This window comes from Acomys minous, assembly GCF_964271855.1.
Source record: "Acomys minous genome assembly, chromosome: 2".
Classification (NCBI taxonomy): Eukaryota; Metazoa; Chordata; class Mammalia; order Rodentia; family Muridae; genus Acomys; species Acomys minous.
In genome coordinates this window covers 65,376,888-65,395,996 of record NC_140484.1, presented here as the reverse complement: position 1 = coordinate 65,395,996, position 19,109 = coordinate 65,376,888, and the positions used below count along the sequence as shown (strand labels likewise).

Below are 19,109 nucleotides of genomic sequence, written 5' to 3'. Positions count from 1 at the left end.
TGCAAGCCTCAAACACTGAGTCCCAGAACACACTGGGAAGGGTTTCCTTCCAGGTGCTATGCATTTGGCCACAACTTGCTGATGCCCAAGCAATAGATAGGGTGTGAGGCCCCTAGTGTTGCCTAGAGCAGATTTACTGTGTCTCTGGAGCCTCAAAACCATGGTTCACAGTCCCTCTTGAAGCCTCTCCAAAAATCTGAGAAGCAGGACTTTCTCCCTCTTCTCTGGGGATCTTTTGTCCGTGAAGACCAGCTCCAGGGTTGCCCTAGGCAAGTGTCCAACCCTCTTTTCTCCTGGGAGTGTTTCAGAGTGCTCACTCGCTAGCCCCTGCACTTTGCTCCAAAAGTTTTGTCTGAATAGTGGTTCGGTAGGTTAAAAACCTCTTTCCCAAGTCTCTAACCAACAGATTTAGAAGTGTTTCGGGGCTGGTATTTACAGTGGCCCCCAGGCAAGAGGAGCTCTGTCCTGGGTCCTGAATTTCCCAGTGTGCTGCAGGGCTTTAAATACACAGGAAGAACGTTTCAGAAAGGTCGAAGTGCCTCTGTCACTGGGGACCTGACAGGTGGTATGGCATCATGCCACCTACAACCCTAAATATCCCCTCAAGGGAAAAACAGCTCAGGCCTAAAAGGAGCTCATCTCAGTTATCTCTTGCTTTGTCCCTACAAGCAAAAAGTAAGTGAGCCAGGAAGATTAGTGGGCTGTCCCTGGACACATAGAAAACAGGCAGGTCATGCTCAGCGGTGCTTAGGTAAGGTAAATGGCTAAGTAATTACATGAAAATTGTCCTTCTGGACAAGACACAGCCTTGCATCATCAGGCACTCCTTCATTGTAGCTCTAAAATGCCACTTTGTTCTGTGTCTTTGTTGTCTAGATTGTGGCTCAGAGAAACTAAAGAATTGCTGTGTTATCTGTCATGGCTGCATCTTGCATGTGAACATTCCGCGACAGTTAGACAGTTCGCATTACCCTTAGATGAATGCAGACGCGGCTCTAGATATAAGGCGAACGAAGCCTGTGTCTGCCACCATATCTGTTGTGTTTCTCATTGCTGTGACAAAATATCTCACAAGGAGCCACTAAAAGGATTTCCTTTGGCTTATAGATTGTTGGGGATACAGTCCGCCATGGAGAGGCTGTCAACCACCTTCCGTTCACAGAAGGGAGCAGAAAGTGGGCAGGAGGTGGGGCCGAGCTAGAAAGTCTCCAGTCAGGCCTGGGGAGACCACTCAGTGGGCAAAGAAAGCACTTGTCACCAAACGTGACAGCTCAAGTTCTGTCCTGGGATCTGTATGGTGGAAAGAGAGAACTGACTCACACACGTTGCCGTTGGCCTTCACACACGATGAGCAGTAAACAAATAGGTGTAATTTAAAACTTCAAGGCACACCCCCAGTGACCCACCCCTCCTCTAGCAAGGTTCTGCCTAGTATAAGTTCTAACCCTTAGGGACCAAGAGTGCAAACACACGGGCCTCAAGAGGACAGTTCTCACTCCATCCACAGCATGGATTGTGTGGACATCAAATGGCAGAACTGGAAGATCTCCCCTCCCCCAACTATTTAATACAATGTTAAAACTTAAAAATTAAATGGAAATTTCATCATTTTAAAAAGCATTGTACTGCCGGGTGTGGTAGCTCACGCTTTTAATCCCAGCACTCAGGAGGCAGAGGCAGGCAGATTGCTGTGAATTCGAAGCTAGCCTGGTCTACAAGGCGAGTCCATGACAGTCAAAGCTAACACAGAGAGACCCTATCTCAAAAACAAAACAAAACAAAACAAAAAAGAAGTGTTGTTACTATGTAATTTTAATTTGATTTTAATTCTAACACTATTCTTAGTGTTTTAAACTTAATTTGGGGGCAGGACATGTAGCTTAGCGACAGAACAGTTCCTAGCAAGCATGAGGTCCTGGGTTCAATACTCACCACAGCAAAACAAACAAAAAGCCACCTTTAAAACACTTAAGTAATGTGGACTCAGGGACACAGTTTTTATGCCATATTTGCTTTTAATTTTTAATGTAAACTTATCTACTTTAAATACAACTACACCCCACTTTAAGTCTTTTATTTGCTTGTTTTTCAAGACAGGGTTTCTCTGTGTAGCCTTGGCTGTCCTGGACTCACTTTGTAGACCAGGCTAGCCTTGAACTCACAGAGATCCACCTGCTTCTGCCTCCCTGAGTGCTGGGATTAAAGGTGTGTGCCACCACTCCTGGCTCTATTTTAAATCCTTAAGCCATTCCATAACAGTATTCAGTGTGTGTGTGTGTGTGTGTGTGTGTGTGTGTGTGTGTGTACGTGTGTAGATTGTGGTCGAAGTTTGTTTTAAGTGAAGCACAGTAAAAAAAATGGATGGAAATTGAAGAGAAGAAGAGCCCTTTAAATAAGTGTTTTGTGTGAAAATTTTAAAGCTAGAAGCGACAGTCTTACAGAAGGCAAGGCCCACATGAAACTTGCAAGTAAGCCAGTACAGACTCTCCATTTACAGAGGTTTTAATTACCGGTCAAAACAATCAAAATGAAGAACATTGTTCTCATGAAATCTGCAACATGAAGAGGTCAGCTGAAGCCCCCGCAGAGCTCGTGATTAGAAGATTCAATTAGAGATCAAAGCAAAGGGCTTGAAAAAGATGAGTGTTCCTAACAAGTGTGCCATTCAGCAGCAAGCGGGGACCAGGCCTGTGCCTTAGAAGATGAGAAGCGAGCCTTGATAAATTCGGCAATTCCAATGGGAAAGGTGAGATCCCAGGGACTTTGCTCAACTTGGCTGATCCCCCAAATGGCTCTGGGCACAACCCCTAGACAGCTACATCTTCTGTCACACACAGTCTGACTCAAATTAGCAAAGGCAGCGTTTCCCCAGAGACTGTGCAGGAAAGTTACTCTTTCACTTTGTACTGTCAGTTTGCTGATGGAGAAAAGAGCTATAGAAGCAGGCTTTCTCATTCGGTGTATCCCAGGCATAGCTCAGACTCTGATGTGTTAACATTTGTCCCAGGTTGACTCAAGGTGAGGAATGCACACATAAGGGTATCTTCTGGATTAAAGAACCAAAGAGGGAACATCTTAGTGAAACATATGGCAGACTTGACCTTAGACCCTCTCTCGACATACAATGAGTTGGCATCTAAAGTCAAATGATTAGAATGATTAAGATTCAACAGGAGTTATAGAAATCAGCTGAAGACCCCAGGAAAAGATGAATGGGTAAAATGTGTAACTATTCTTGAATTGGAATGACCCTATTCACAGTTGTTCGATTTCTATTCCTAGTCACACAGTAAAATATTATCAAAAGCTTCCAAATGGAAAGAAAAAATTATTTAAGTGTGGGTAGTTGACTTAAAAAAAAGACTTGTTATTTTAAAGTGTCATACACACACACACACACACACACACACACACACACACACACGTGCCAAAGAAACCAGAAGAGGGCATTTCATCCCCTGGAGCCAGTGTTTCAGAGGGTTTTGAATTACCTAACATGAGTGTTGAGAACCCAGCTTGTATGCTCTGGAGGAGCAGAGAATGCTTTTAATCACTGGGCCATCTCTCTGGCTACTGTACTCTGTTTTTTTAAACATCCAAAAATAATGTTTTGAAATGTTAAGAAGACAAATCTAAAGGGAAACTTGTATAGAATGTGTAGCGATAAAATAAGGATGATACATTGGACAAGAAAACAAAATGAATTAGTAAGTATGAAGAAGACTAATGTGGAAAAAACCAACTCCCAAGTCAGTCTCTGTAGGAAATATTTTCTGTCCAATGGACCAGAGAGTCAGTTGAGTAGAAGTGTGGAAATTTTGAACAATTGACTCATTTTTCAGTTTCCTTTATAATGTCCAGGCTTGAAATTGCTTTAAGTAAACACAAGAAATGCAGGTTTTATAGCATAAGTTCATCACTTATGAATTAAACATGTCTGTTCTTCATTTATCAAAGAGCCACCAGTGAAAAGTTCAATAACAATTAAATTTGGTCACCTTTGAAATATTTCCAGCCCACTATACTGTAAAAAACTAAAATGTATTTTTAAAATATTATTTTTTTCTCTTTCTTTCTTTCTTTCTTTCTTTCTTTTTTCTTTCTTTCTTTCTTTCTTTGATTCTCTCTTTTCTTCCTTCCTTCCTTCTTTCCTCCCTTTCTTTTTATATAAAGTCTCACTATTAACTCCTCCTTCCTGTAACTCATAAGGAAGCACCTGCCTCTCCGCCTTCCCAGACCCTGGACCAAAAGCAGGCAACACATTCATTTAATATAAGTTTTTAATAGTTAATTTTTGAGACAAGATCTTGACGAGCCAAGCTGGCCTGGAACTGACCCTCCTGCTTCCACCTCCCAAGTGCTGGATCCGAAGGTATATGCCACCACACTTGACTCATGCTTGACATCCTAGCATGTCATTTAAACATTTAAAAATTGTTTCTATAAAGGCACAAGGAATGGACATTTTATGTAATAACTTCTTAGTTTGGTAAATATTGATCAGTTGGATATGCTGTACAAAGCCCTCCATCTGCATCTTGTCCAGGACTCTCAAAACCTTTAGAATAGCCCTTCTTGGATCCAATGGCAGCTACTGAACCATTGGATACCGTAGGGGGCATGGAGGTCCGTGTACTCACAGGAAAGCACCAGGGGAGCTGGGAATGTTAAACCCACAGTGTTGCTCCTTCAGAGGAAGGAATGTACAACTTGTTATCCACCCAGAAGGCTGGGAGCAGATATGGTTAATAGCCTGGTGACCTTTGCACTATCTGCGTGGTGAGAGCCCACACTGGATTCTCCCAGGCACTTATTGATCGTTTCTCTCAGTCAATTTATGGAACTCATCTCTATAGAAGGTGTCACATGCACTTTACAAAGAGTTTTGATGTACTCACACCCAATCTTTATTTGTTTACTTTGTTCCCCAAGGATAATCATGTGTTCTGTGTGGTGCACACAGGATTGAGTTAATAATTACCAGGAAAGCTTTCCCATGCTTAAATATGCCTAAAGTAAACTTCTGAGGGTCAGACTCCCAAAGTTGAACTAAGCCCAGGTACTTAGTCATGTTGAACCAAACTGCCTCCTACAGACTGTTATTCTGTTGGCTGTGGTGGATGGACACATAACTGTTGTCCAGTGTGGGGCTATTTTCCACCTCTTGTGGTAAAACTTTCAATTGCTATCATATCATCGGCACTTGATTATTTAAAGCAGGAGTAGGAAATGTAAAATGTTCCTTATCATCGGGATGTAAAAGAATAGAGAAAAAGCAGTCTTTTAAGCCAAGTGTAATAATGTAATATCCTTGAGGAATCAAATTAGGAGTGTGGATCCCTGGTTGGAAAGAACCCATTGTTTTCATAGTAGCACATGTGCCTCTGAGATCCTTTAACAATTGAAATTTATTCTTTGCCTTCAGGGGAGTTCCAAGGGCTAACAGAAAGTTCTATGTGTCCTACTGGCATAGTTGGTCTTCTAATTTTTCCCCCCATGAAGGAGCCACTGATACTGAGTCATTAAACCCACTGTGGCTTTAAAGGCTGTGTGGATGGCCCTTAGTCAGTGACGCCGATTGGGGAGGGTTTAAATCTTATATCTTGTATCGTAATTATCAGATGATATTGCACCTGCGACACCAAGTATTTTTTCTTCTTACTTGTGTTGGTTTCGGCTCAGCTGCCAGGAGGTAGAAATGAAGAAGAGTAGAGGACAATTAGTTGAGGCCTTCCCAACAGAGCCTGGGTGCTGGAAGTGCTGTGTGTCCGTCCCAGTGTCTAGCTGGGATGAGCACTGGGTACCACTTCCTCTGTAGGGAGGATTCCCCTGCCGCAGCAGTGGGTGGGCTGAGGACAGTAGTGGACGGACGGAAGGAGGGCGGAGTCTATGCTGAGCAAAGGGGCCTTCTGCTCTCCCATTCTGGGTCACGTATGTCAAACAGGATTGTTCCTAAACCCAGACCTAACCATGGCTCATCTCTGCTCAAGAACCTTCCACATGACCCCATTTCTCCATGGCAAAGACTGTACTGTCACCCAGGTTGCAGGCCCTTAAATTTGAGGTCCTCTGCAGCTTCTCATGACTTCTACTTTTCCCCAGTGTCTAGAAGTTGCCCTCCCTGTGTCCTGCACCCAGGGTTTTGAATGCACTGGTTTCATCTCTGCACCCCACTTCCTTCCTTCATCCCTCCCATTTCTCCCTCACAATGAAAGTCAGACCTTATCTCCTCTTGGTGCTCTCATAGGACCCCCAACTCACCATTGGATGGATCCCTTTCCCTGCTACTTGCAGCACTTGGTCTTTGTCCCTCAATTCCACTGAAGTTCCTGGAGGTAGAAACAGCATGTTTGGTACTACATTGATGTGTGCCAGGAATGGGACCAGCTTGTGCCACATGCTTGGTATAATATCTTTGTGGATGGATGCATGAAAGCATGGATGGCTACCTGGATGGTTGGTGGGTGGATGAATGCACACATATATAGATGGATGGATGCTCAGCTCAGTGGATGACGTATTAATTTTCTATTGCTGTGATATGAAACAAAGGCCAAGGGAACTTATAAAAGAAAGCATTTAATTGGCCTTACCATCCCAGAGGGTTAGAGTCCATGATGACAGAGTGAGGACATGGTGGCAGCAACAGCTGAGCACTCACATCTCAAACTGCCAGCAGGAGGCAGAAAGCACACAGAGAATGGCACAAACCTCAAAGCTTGCCCCCCCCCCCCCCCGACACATCTCTTCTAGCAAGGCCACACTTCCAAATCCCTCTCAGACAGTTCCAACAAGTGGGCACCAAGCATGCAAACATGCTTGCACGGGGCTATTCTCATTCAAACCACAAATGGATGTGCAGATTGATGCTCTCACTTTCATGCCTTAATTCATTAATTTCTGTGGGATCAGAGCCCACCTCTCATCCCAGATTCAGCCTGAATCCATCTCTCAAGCCATAAACCAAGAAATATTCCTGTGTCTCAGATTCCTCCATAGGTATTCATACATGACTCGGTACAGCTGAATTCCCTAGATCTTTGGTCTGCCCCCATCCTGAGCCAATGTCTTAGTTCTTAAGTCCCTCAAGGTTATTTATGCTTCTTCAACTCCTCTGCCCTGCTCAAGGTAGAGCCAAAACAGCACCAAGTTAGGAGACACACTATCTTTGTGCGATGAGGAAACACACATGTGGTCATCGCATTTTATTCTGTAAACAATTGCAGTATCTTCCTGTTGTCTTTTCCACTTGCATCTCACTGAGTGAAATTCCTGTTTGTCTGCTGCTGTTGCCCTTGGGAATTTCTGACCAAGCGACACCCATTTAGATGGTCAAATCTATACAGAAGATAGCTCTGCAGGATGAAGTGGTCCCATCTGACCCCTGGGATTTATGTATTTACTCATGGAATGAGACAGCACGGCAAACACAGCCCACTTCCCTGAGAGATAAACAGAAAGAACAGACTACTAGGTAGCCCAATCTCCTTTCCCAAGAGACTGACTCCAAACACCTGCCCCCTGAAGACACATGAAATAAAAACATCACCCCGCCCCCAACAGCTTGAACTGAGTGTGAAAGGGAGACTATGAAAGCAGAACTCCTCTTTATTCTCCTGCTGAAGTTTCAGTTCCCAATAGTAAAATATATATATCTATATATATTAGGTGGGACTTTCTGGAGTTCATGAGTTTTAAATTGCTCAGGATTCTGAGTAATGTGATGAATTCTTGTGCCGTCTGGCCCACTCCTGCCTGGGATGTGATTCAGCCATTATCTAGAGAATTCCTTCTGCATAGGCCACCTGCCTGTGAGTCACTCGGTGCTGCTCTTGGCTGTTAGACTGACTGTCACAGCAACACTGTGCCTGTGATGTAGTGACCCTTGTCCTATTCAATGCCCAAGAGCAGTGAGAGTGGCACTTCAGACCTGCCGAAGAGAGAGGTCATGAGATGCTTCCTTTAAGTGAAATGGTCAAAGGGCAGTATTTAACAGGGGGTCAGAGAGATGGTTCAGTGCTTATGAGTCCTTGCAGAGGACCCAAGTTTGGTTCCCCAAAACCACATCTGATGGCTAACAACCATCTGTAACTCCATTTCCAGGGGGATCTGATGCTTTCTTTTGGACTCCATGGCTGCATAGATACTTATATACAGGCAAAATACTCTTACACATTAAAGATAAAAATAAATATTTTGAAGAGATATTTAATAAGAAAGAGAGAGAACTCACATTAATGCCACCTTCATTATAGTGTGCTGAACAATTATCCTATGCCTAACTTATTAATTATATTTTATCATGTGCCTATGCATTGGGTCAACCACATGTGTGTATATTTGTGTGTGTGTGTGTGTGTGTGTGTGTGTGTGTGTGTGTGTGTGTATGTGTGTGTGTGTGTGTGTGTGTGTGTGTGATGGCTAATCTTGACTGTCACTTGACAATATTTAGACTTGCCAAAGAGCCATCCATTATGACATTTCCAGAGCAATGTAGCTGGAGTGAGAAGACCCATCCCAGGTGTGAGTGGCATTGTACTTGGGCTTGGGCCTTGCACTGAATAGAAAGAACACAGAAGGCTGAGCACCAACGTTCCTTTCTCTGCTTCCTAACCACGGACACAATGCAACCAGCTGCCTTACAGTCCTGCCAGCACGTCTGCCCGATGGTGATGGACTGTATCCCTCAAGCTGTGAGCCAAAAATGGGCCCTTCCTTCCTCAAATCCAAAGGAAAGGTTTGTTGTGATTGTACTGTGTCCTGTGTTCACCTCTGTACTGGGGCCGGATATTGTGACACCATTGTGGGCTCTTTTTGGTCACATGTAAAAAGTAAAAGAACAGCAAGAAGCAGCCAGCAGCAGGAGTCCAGGCCCAAGCAGGGAAGGAGGCTCTTGTTTTAGTCAGAGATGGACTGTATCTCGAAGGCCAGCGTGTTGAAGGCCTGGTCACAGCGGTCAGAGTTGGGTTTTTGGTGATGTGCTCAGACCACAGGGCCTTGGCCTCATCAGTGAATGAATCTATAGATGGTTCTAAGTTTGTTGGACTGCTGGAAGCTGAGGCATAATTAAAGGAGGTGGGTTCCTGAAGGTTCTTTTGAAGGAAATTTTTGTTCTAGACCCCTGGTTCTCCTGGCTTGCTCTCTTGCCCCCCTCCCCATTCTGACTGTTGTGAGATGAGGAGCTCCATCTTCTATACCTGCCTCATCATGGTCCCCGAAGCAACCGGGTAAATATGCAAGAAGACTTCTGGAACAATGATCCCAAAGAAACCTTTCTCCCACTTCCATTATTTCCCTCAAGTATTCTGTCTGTGCACAGGAAGGTTGACTAGTTCAACTTCTGAAAGTTCTCACAGAGAACTTTCTCATTGAGACTTTGAGTCTGGTTAATTTCAATGTGTGGTAATTTTTTTTTTATTTGCAAACTTTTGTGGTGGTTTGAATGAAAATGACCCCAGAGGGAGTGACATTGTTATGACATGTGGCCTTGCTGGAGGAAGCACATCACTGGCGGTGGGCTTTGATGTCTCAGAGGCTCAAGCCAGGCCTACTTGCTCATTGTCCCCTCCTGATGCCTGCTGATCCAGATGTAGAACTCTCAGTTCCCTCTCCAGCACCATGTCTGCCTGTGTGTCCCCATGATTCCCACTGTGACAATCATGGACTAAACCCTGTATTGTAAGGCAGATCCAGTGAAATGTTTTCCTTAATAAGTGTTGCAATGGAGCCAGGCATGGTAGCTGTAATTTCAACACTTGGGGAGGCAGAGGCATGCAAATCTCTGTGAGTTCAAGGCCAGCCTGGTCAACAAAGCTAGTCCAGGACAGGCAAGGCTACACAGAGAAACCCTGTCTCAAAACCAAACCAAACCAAACCAAACGAACCAAAAACAAACAAACAACAAACAAAAAGAGTTGCTGTGGTCATGGTCTTTTCACAGCAATAAAACCCTAACTACGACAATTCTTTATAACAAAATTTTAATTTTAATAATGTCCTCAAGACACTAGATATCTTCTGGAAATGTTACATATTTTAAATCATGAAAAAAATATTGGGAATGATGGGGTAAAACTTGTGTTGGGGCAAATGATGTTCATCTCCAAACATCAATATCATTAATAATAACAGCACAACCTCTAGTTGTTTTTCCTAGGCGCGCGCACGCACGCGCGCACACACACACACACACACACACACACACACACACACACACACACATTTAGTATTTAAATGTGGTCCTAGCGTGCTGTGTGGACAGTTTTTCACTCTGCTCTTTCTACTCAAAGCTATAGCAGAAGGACTTTTCTCGTGCTATTTCTTCGGACTCTGTTTCTCACACACTCCACTTTCCTCTCTACTTAGCTCCTTGGCAGAGAGTGTTGCACACTGAACAGATCACCAGAAGAAATGCTGGCTCCTTTTGGTTTAGGGAATTTACAGAGAGAAAAGAATGAGAGGCAAGATGTCCACGACCTTCTTCACAGGGATGCTGAGATGCAGAGCAGTGTTCTCTGTGAGGCTATGTTTTTCAAAATTATGGCCATTCATCACTACATGTACTTACCTTGATGTTTAAAGTTGTTTGTTTTGAGGTAGGATGTTGCTGTGTATATCTGGTCTGGTCTTAAACTCACAATCCTCCTGCCTCTGTGTTATGGTTTTGGGTGAAAAGTTAATGACTCCTGTAGGCTCACATGATCCTCATCTGGGGGTGCCAATGTTTTGGCAGCTGTGGAGCTTTCTGGACATGAGGCCTGGCTGGCAGACAAGGGCAGCTGGAGTGGAACTTAAAGGTGACTCCCACCTCTGGTTACCACCTACATTCTCTGTTTCTACCGTGGCTGAGATGTGAACCAGCCGCTCCCCAAGCTCAGCCTCAGCTACCCTGATGGACCTTTAATCCAGTGAAGAACCCCTCTGACAAAAGGCATGAATCTAACTAAATGTCAGTTTCCCCAAGGTGTGAAAAGACTTACAGCTTCCTTGTTGGCTCTTTTTGAAGGAGATTCTCTTGTCAGAACTGTTTCTCCAATTTGTATTCATGTTTGATAAAAGGAGATGATCGGTTTCCTGGAAAACCATTAAGCTCACCAAACTCTGTGAGGCTGATGGGTTCTAAGTATCTTGCTAATGGTCCCCAGCCTGGTGAGTGAGAAGAGGAGAAGGAGGAGGAGGTCATGGATGCACCTCCAGAGCTTTAAGGCTGCTGGAAGGGAAGGGGGAAATGTAATTTCAGAGCTTAGAGAGTTCCTGAGGGTGATACAAGCAAGATTCCACCACTTACACAGCAAGGGTCAGCATCACTGGGGTCTGCCTTGTCAGGGGCTGGGTGAGGGCTGAAAAGAACACTATGTCCACCCCTGGTAATCAACTCCCTCACCGGGTATGAACAATTGGTTCATCCAGGGCCTATCAGAACCCTCTATCAAGAGCCCCAGGCAGGTTTGGATTACATTTCCCGGAGAAAGGCCACTGACCAGAAAGCGTGAAGAACAGTCCAGCAGGGATAGACAAATGAGGTAGTGTCCCAAGGGCATTTGTGTCCAGGCAGCTGCTCGTGTTCTGCTGCATCAAGTCCAGGACTGCCTCCCACGCCCCAAGTCTGCGTCTTCTTCTTGTCTTCCCTTCTTCCCTTTCCCAAGCCTCCTTCTGGTTCTTCTACCAAACCAGGCACAACCCCAACAGAGAGCTTCGGTTCTTAGGGGGAGACTCCAAGCATTGGGGGTTGGGGGGATGGCATGCAGGTGGTAGAGAAACCCACATGAAGCAGCAAGGAGAGTGGCCCAAGCTCCTGGCTGCTGGATGAATCATCACATTTGCACTAGCCATTAGAAGAATGAGTATCCTGGGATCCTGCGATTAAAACGCCATTCCCGATCGTGTGGTGGGATGGGCACCGCCTCCCAGTGGCTCAATGTCATTAGATTGGCAAGAAGATGGTTCACATGACCCAGCGTTGTTCTTGAGAAATAATTAGCTCCTGAAGTGGACCCAAGCTCCGTGGAATACAAGCCCATCTCTTTTTATAGCATTTAAATGTGGAAGCTTAATTATCCACTGAGAAATTGTCACTTTGGCACTTTCAGTCCATTTGCCTATATATATTGACATTATTAAAATGCTGTCCTGGTCTTTATGCAAATTGCCCTTTAAAAAAAAAATAATTTATCTCCTAGCAACCCAAAGTGAAATAAGCATTGAAAAATGACATTGTAAGAAACTTTCAGAATCGTTATCTCACTATTTCCTAGGGTTTATTTGTTGATTGTCGGAAAGAACAAACAGGTGTGTGCTGTTGGGTGGCTGGGCTTTTGGCTGATTTATTGGGTTCTTTTTCCTGCCAGCCTACACCACCTCTATCCCTTCCAAGGCCTCAACACTAGGTAGGAGAGAAAGAAGGAGAGAGAGGGAATGGGGTTGTCGTTATTGTTAGACTGCTGTCCGCTGATTAGAAGCATTGAGTTCCTTGGGGCAGATTTGATCTTTGTCATCAGGATGCCTCCAGCCAACAGCCAGCAACCAGCAAACAGTAACAGCAGAAGCTGTCCCAGGCCCTCCAGAAGCTCTAGCATTTATACCCTCTCAAGAGGCCCCAGCTTTCCAAGCCTAAACTATCTGCAGCTGGCAAAATCACACCCCTGCTACAGCACGAGGCAAACCATAGTCAGCTGCTGTGGACAATCTAAAGCAGCCCCATATCCCTACACCTGGGATTAAAACAAATATATATTTCCATAACACTGCTGTGTTTTTACATTCTCACTGCACTGCCAGCTCACTCACTAAACTGAATCTGGTTTTGATATGTGTATGTGCACTGCACTTACATGTGTGTGCACATGCATGCAGAGGTCCAAAGTCGAGTCAGGTGTCTTCCTCCACTTTATCTATTGAATTGAGGTCTCCTGACGAACTAGAGCTTGCAGATTGCTGCTGGTCCAGCTAGCCAGCTTGCCCTGGCTGTGTCACTTGTGTTGAGATCACAGGTGCCCCCTCACATTCTCCTGCTTTTTGTGGGTCCTAGGGATCTTCACACTTGGGTGGCTATTGCTTTATCTACAGACCCATCTTCTCAGGCCTAAACTGACCTTTTAAGTGCCTCAATGAAATAGTCAAATTCACTCAGCTCAAGAAAGTTGGTGCCTTTCACCTCCAATTTGGACCTGCAAGTTTGCACTCAGCATGAACAGAAGAATCAATCTTGAAGTTCTCTGTGTGTCGGAAACACATGCTCTCCCCTGTTGCGTGGAGACTTTGTCTTTTCTTCCTAGGACCTTAGCCTGAGGGGCTGGCAAGGATCACAGCTCCCAGAATCTTAATTTCCAGCAATAGACAACGTAAGCAAAACCAGTGTGGAAGCACGTGTGTAAAGGGTGACACTTTCAGCTATGAGTGACAACCTGAGCTATCCCTTGGAGCTTCATAGTGGGAAGAGAGAGCAAACTCTCCAGGGATGTCCTTGACTTCTCCCACCCTCCGGATAAAAATATATAAACAAGTGTAATTTGAAAAAGAAAATGAGTCTCCAAGATACTTGATTTCTCCAGAAAAAGAAAGGCGGTTAAATACACTGAGGCGACAGATCCAGTTCTTCCTAGAGATGACCCAGCAGTTAAGACCTGAGTTGCAGGGGGTGGTGCCCCACTTCTGCCATGCAGGAGCACTCGGTGTCAGATGAGAGGGGCTGTGCATCTCGGCTTCTCATGCAGAAGCTGTGTTGTTGGCAGATGCTCACACTTGCCTCTCCTGGTTGCTTCCGGTGTAGCACCCTGTCCCAGAGGTCCAGATCTGGGGAGACTCCCTGCTTGCCCTGAGCAGTGTGACATCCTGTCCTGTTTGTTCTTGCGGAAGCTCGGGCACATAAAGATCTCATCCTGGTTACTGCCTCATTAGCTATTTGAATTTCAACAAACCTTTAGGAGACACAGTTAAACCCCCCAGAGATGTTAATTTTGGGAATTAGCTGTCATTTTTTTTTCTTTCAAGTCCAAATATAATAGAATCTGGTGCCTGGCCCCTTCCCCCTGGGAAAAAAAAAACAACAACAAAAACAAAAAAACCCAAACAAAGAAAAGAAAAAACCAATGCAAGCATGTGAGTCATTGTCATTGCTCCAACATAGGCTCACAGAAGAGATGCTTTAGAAGGTTCTTTGAGGAGCCCATCATCCTTCAAAGCGCCACATGCTGGCCTCTTCTCTGAGTGTACCTGTGCTCCAGGCCAGAGGTCCCAATGGACCCTGGGATCTGCCCAAGTCCCTGACTCACTGTGAGTAGTCGATATCCTGTGAGCTGAGTGTCCAGGCCTCAAGGGGCCACATAGCTACTATTCCACTCCTCTTGGAATGCTGTACCACATAGGAAAGCCCACCTTGGACTCCGGACACAAAAGACACCATGAGAGGCATCAGCTGATGCTCAGCACATTCTGCCAGCCCCAACAGAGCATCAGACCAGACCTGAAGCCGCTCCAGCAGGCCCCGTGGCCAACACAGGTGAGGCCAGCAGCTGTCCAGCTGAACCAGCCTGAGGTAGCTGACCCACAAAACTGTCAACAAATAAAACAGCTCTTCTTAACCCTCTTGGCTTCGGTACGGTTTCTATGAGATACTGATAGAATTAAGTCTTTTCTGAAATGGAAACAGTTCCAAAATAAAAGTAAAATCAGCGAAAAAGCTGCCATCTGCAATCACATCTCCACAGTTAGCTGGTAGTCATCCACTGTCGGTTTACTCTCAAAGGTTTTCACACATGCACACGCACAAATTATGAGTTACAGAGCCACTCAAAAAAAGTTGCTCTACCTAAGTTAGCCTGAAGATAACTGACTAGGTCCATCAGTAGATGCTGGGTGGCAGCTACGCACTCAAATGACCATTGCAGCACCCTACACCTGATTAGAAAAGGAGAGAGGGCTGCCGTTTGAAATACTGCATATAGTTGTTGGCAGCCTCTTCCCTCTCTCCCTCCCTCCCTCCCTCCCTCTGTCCCCTCTCCCTCCCTCTGTCCCTTCCTCCCTCCCTCTCTCCCTCTCTCCCTCTCTCCCTCCCTCCCTCCCTCCCTCTATCCCCTCTCCCTCCCTCTCTCCCTTCCTCCCTCCCTCTCTCCATCCCTCCCTCTCTTCTTTGCTTCAGTGGGTATTGAACTCAGACTTTGTACATGTTAGGCAAGAGATTGCTCCCTGAGCCACAGCCTCAACATTGTTTTTCATCTTTAGTTCTGAGACAGGGCCCCCTTATGTTGCCTAGGCTGGCTTTAAACTCACTCCATAGGCCACACAGGCCTTGAAATTGCCACTGACCTATCTCAGCCTCCCCAGTAGCTGTGCTTACAGACTTATGCTACCAGGACCAGACTTATCATCAGACACCCCAGTCCCCAAACCACTCGAAATCTTTGCCACTCAGTTCTTTCTTTAATGACAGGGAGCCAGCAAGGCCCAGAAGGGAAGGGGCCCCAAGATGTATGTATTTGTCTTAAATATTTCTCCCATCAAGGGTGGTCAGTAATTACCTGAACTCCTCACCCTCTGTGAGTGCATGCTGAGAAACCCAAGTCGCTGAGAGATACTCCAGTGTCTGCCTGGGTTAAGCCAATCAGTGGCAGGCTAAAAGCCTTCACTCTCTGAGTATACGCACTGCAGAGCCCCACTGAGGTGTCTACCCTGTTCTCCAGATGATCTGATTCACGCAGTTCAATAGGAAATTCATGCCCCTGAAGCAGAGCAAATCTCAGCTTATCCTTGACCTTGTGTACATATGATACACATGCATGTACATGGAGTTGCCACATTAAAGCGAGATACCTCTCAAATTCAGAGCGTCAGGCAGCAAGCGCATTCCCGAGGATCTTGTTTACTCAGCCCGTGTCAACTTATCTTTCTCTCAAACCAGCATCCGCTCGCCTTCATGAGAATCATTAATGCTTAACAGAGAGGACAGATTTTTGCATTCACAAGTCAGTAAGATTTCCAAGACTCATTCCTGAGCAGGGCCAGGGCTCATCAGCAGTCTCACAAAGTGACAGTTATAATTAAGACCTAACGAATGACCGTCCCGCACAATAGAGCTGTGAATAAGCGCTCCATGTTGAATGCATTATTGCTGCTTTTTGTTTACAAACATGTACACTGTGAGGTGTGGTTGATCTCAGAGCTCAGAAAGCAGTGATCCTCCAACCTGCCTGAACACTGGTTGGGTTTTTGTTGTTGTTGTTGTTGTCATTGTTTGGTTTGGTTTTGGTTTTGGCTCCTGAACAAATGCTGAACTTTTGGAAATTCCTATCTCCAGCCTCCTAATCCCTAATGGGAAAAAAAAATGATTTTCCTCTAGCTACAAATTTACAAGCCTCATGTTTCTTTCCCTGCACAGATGAATATAGATATTTAAAGCGTGTGCATTGGTGCTTCTCCCTGTGGAAATGCAGGAAGAAGATGATGAAGCGGTGGCTTCCCATTCTTGCAGTCACGTGACACAGATACACAGGGATTCCCCCTCGCACTGCAATCTTCAAGCCTACACCACCTAACTGTACTCTAATACAATTTCCTCTCATACCACCTACCTAGGGGCGCCATCTGACCCCACATGTTGAGGTTCAGTACCCCTGAACTGCATTCTACTGAGTCTACAAATTGGGGCTTCCACGTCCCACTCTTTTGGGTATAATGGAGCTGTTACTGAAGACTTTGGGGGGAACTTTGACTTAGCTTTATCCATTCATGACAGAGGCTGTTACTGACTGTATAGGTGTGTCCTTTATGGAAAAGAAGTATAGAGCAAGGCATGGGGCGGGATTGTGGAGCTTCCCTGTCTTCTAAGCACACTCCTTCAGGGACATCTCAGCAGTCCAGAAGCTCTCAGACCCATGTCCTTCTCAGGGTCTATGTGAACTCTTTTAGGTTTGCTTGATAGATGACACCATTGGCTGATCCACTCAGCCTTCCATCACTCTTGTCTCCCCAGGCTAAAGAATGAGGCTGAAAGTGTCAGTTCTTAGCTTCTTCTTCAGTTGCTGTGATAAAATACTTTGAGAAAAGCAATCCAGGGAAGAAATAGCTTATTACAGCTCATAGACAAGGGTACAGTTCATCAGGATGGTTGGAGCTTGAAGCAGCTGGCCACATCACATCCACATGTCAAGAAGCAGAGAGGGACAAATGCTACTGTTGCTCAGCTCCCTTTCTCTACTTACATAGTTGAGGATTCCAGCCTAGGGAATGGTGCTGCCTACAGTGGGTGGGCCATGGTCACCTCACCACAGTGAAGATAATGCCCCACAGGCACTCCCAAAGGGTGGTCTCCCAGGCAATTCTAGATTCTGTCAAGTTGATGACACTGCCACAAACAAAGAGCCAGGGTTATCTGGAGAAAAAAAATATTACAACTGGCAAACAGCAGTAAAGGAAGCAGAAGGAAGAAAATTACAAAACAGGTAAAAACAAAAAACAAAATGAAAGAACAGGGAGATGGCACAAACTAACACCTTAAAAAAGTAAAGAAACATAAACCTGTGGCAAGATTTACTGAAGGAGAGATAAAAGGAGAAAAAGAAAAGGCGGCTACAGTACAAACTGCTATGGTTAAAACAGGGGGTAGAACACTAGAAATAAGTCAAAAGTATGAATTGATATAAAAACTGTTCATCAAAACCCAATGCTATAAAGCAAGCAAAATGGATAGTTGTGTAGAAATATAAATTACCAAGAATGAAGCCTGAACATCAGAGCAGATCCAGTATATTGGTGGAATCAGGTAGAAGGTTCTCAGGAGAGGCATCTGGCTTGGCCACCTCGACAGGTAAGTTTTACCAGACCTCTGAATCACAAATAGATCACCCTTCTCTTAAGTAAACACTTGTCCCTCCAAAATAAATAAATAGAGGGGAAGTTCCAGGACTCCTTTCATGAGAACGCTGATATCAAAACCAAACAGGAACATTCCAGAAAATGAAGACTGCTGGTCAGCCCTCTGCACCAATGCCCTGCAACCAGACTAATCAGTCACCTAGCTGTTGTATTCTCTTGTGGGTTGCTCTTCCTTGCTTCCACAGAGACCTGCTTAGGAGGTGAGATCATGTCACTGCCCTGCTGACAGATCCTGACGTCTCTGCGTGCTTTTTCACTCTCTCCTGTGGTACTTGCTGTACAGTGTGCTTGTTGCTCCCCAGCATGGAGTGACCTTGCCTCAGGGCCTTTGCACTGGCCATTTGCCTGAGTGTCTGGGGTTACCCACTGTTTTCCTTCAGCCCGTGCTTTGGCTCTCCTCATCAGGTGTCACCACTCACCATTTTCTTCTCCTACTTATGTTTTCATGTAGTGAGCAACATCGTCTATAAGTACTTATTGTGTGTTTATTATTATCTACTCCTCTGAATATAAACTCTGCATGGCAATGACTTCAGCTTGTCTCCTGGTGTACTCTAAGGTCTTAGAACAATGCCTGACACATTATTGTTGCTTCACTTTTAAAATTAGATACCAAGATTCTGTTTAAAATATTGATGACTTGGATCTAGCAATTACTTAAAAATACTGATAAACAACAACTTCATGAATGGGTAACACTTATTCCTGTAATGCAAAGAAGGCAGCAGAGGGATTGCTGTGGAGTTTGAGGCCAGCCTGGTCTGCAAAGTGGAGTCCAGGACAGCCAAGATAACATAGAGAAACCCTGCCTCAAAAAACAAAAACAAAAATAAGAAAGCAAACAAAAAACAACCACACTGATGGGGTTGTACATGATACAGGTTGAATAAACCAAGAAATCTATGAAAACATTGTGTACAAGATGAACTTGACAGCTGTGATTAAAGATGTTGACATGCAAGTGTGATCCTGGACCAACCAACTGGGCCCAAGTTTTTCACAAAGATCCTTTTAAAAGAAGATTAGTAGCAGAGAAGAAGAGATGAAAATATATGCAGGGGTGAGTAGGGAGGGGAAGTGAAAAAGAAGAAGAGGCAAAGATTAAGCCTTAATCATACTAAGCTGTTGGTTTTGAAGATGGGGAAAATGACCATGAACTGAGGATTAAATGTTGGCAACTGTAGGAGCTGGAAGAGACATAAAGACACAGCTTCCAAAAAGAAGGTAGCAGGACTGACTCT

General features: G+C 44.9%; 1 protein-coding gene across 2 annotated transcripts in view; it reads right to left on the bottom strand.

The window, feature by feature from the left end:
- TEX36 (testis expressed 36) overlaps positions 1-19,109 on the bottom strand; it is an 87,590-nt gene that overhangs the window by 12,803 nt on the left and 55,678 nt on the right. For both annotated transcript variants that reach the window (XR_014776718.1, XR_014776719.1), the window contains exon 4: positions 6,262-6,329. The gene's annotated coding sequence lies outside the window, so the exon portion shown is untranslated. The remainder of the gene's footprint in view (positions 1-6,261; positions 6,330-19,109) is intronic.